At 28.4% G+C, this 1,035-nt stretch overlaps 1 protein-coding gene across 4 annotated transcripts in view; it reads left to right on the forward strand.

Annotated features, from left to right (window-relative positions):
* Positions 1-1,035, forward strand: part of LOC106873508 (F-box-like/WD repeat-containing protein TBL1X) — an 80,647-nt gene that overhangs the window by 796 nt on the left and 78,816 nt on the right. The window lies entirely within an intron of this gene.

Raw genomic sequence — 1,035 nt, forward strand, 5'->3', positions numbered from 1 at the left:
TTTCTACCTCATAAACAGGAGTTACACTACAGTCATTTTGTGATCTTTTCTACCCTGGTATCTATTAACCAATTTATTTTGTCCGAGCTAATTATTAACTTAAAGAAAATAATACATATAATAAAAAAATATATGTATTCCTGTCGGTGTTACTCGTTTTTGATAACACCAGTGGAGAGGAGCACTTATGATGCCGTATTTATGATTTAGGTATCTATCAGAAATAATGCGTACATACTTTCTGATTTTACTTGAGTCTGCTGGAATTATATATATATATATATATATATAAAAAAAATAAAATAATAGCTTGTTACAACCAAATTATTGTAATGAATGTACATCCTATATTACAGTGTATGTATGTATGTATGTATATATATGCATTCTCTCTCTCACTCACACACTAATCTGATGATGCAAACGTGCACAGACGTATGTATGCGTTAGTAAGGGGGGAAGAATATGTAGGAAAGACAGTTTTCGTTAGTTAAGTTGGTCAAAACATTTTCATTTGATATTTAGAAGATTCATTCAATTTCTTCTCATTCCACAGTATGCTTTGATACATTTGTATAACTTTTAACATATTCATATCATAAGCATATAGTGTGGTGAATTGGTGAGAGAATATTGTAAATGGAACATATCATTTACAATTTATGCTTTGATAAATTTCCAGGTTTTTACAGAAACTATACAGGCTTTTGTATGATATACGTACACAATACATATATGTATGATATATATGCGTGAGTATATTATATATAATCAGAATCTAAGAAGTGTAGTTTAGTAATTAATCCAATTTCGTATGACGTTCGCCAATCAATATATTTGTTCGTTTAAATGATGTTATTACCAACTGGTGATCAAATTTCCTAATTTGATGTCTTAGATCTAGTAATTTCGTAAAACTAATTGTGTGGTCAGTAGTGATTTCATAGTTGATCAAAAACTGTGTAGAATCGTGTGTGTGTGTGTGTGTGTGTATATATATATATATATATATATATATATATATATATATATACA

This window comes from Octopus bimaculoides, chromosome 3 (genome assembly GCF_001194135.2).
Source record: "Octopus bimaculoides isolate UCB-OBI-ISO-001 chromosome 3, ASM119413v2, whole genome shotgun sequence".
Taxonomy (NCBI): Eukaryota; Metazoa; Mollusca; class Cephalopoda; order Octopoda; family Octopodidae; genus Octopus; species Octopus bimaculoides.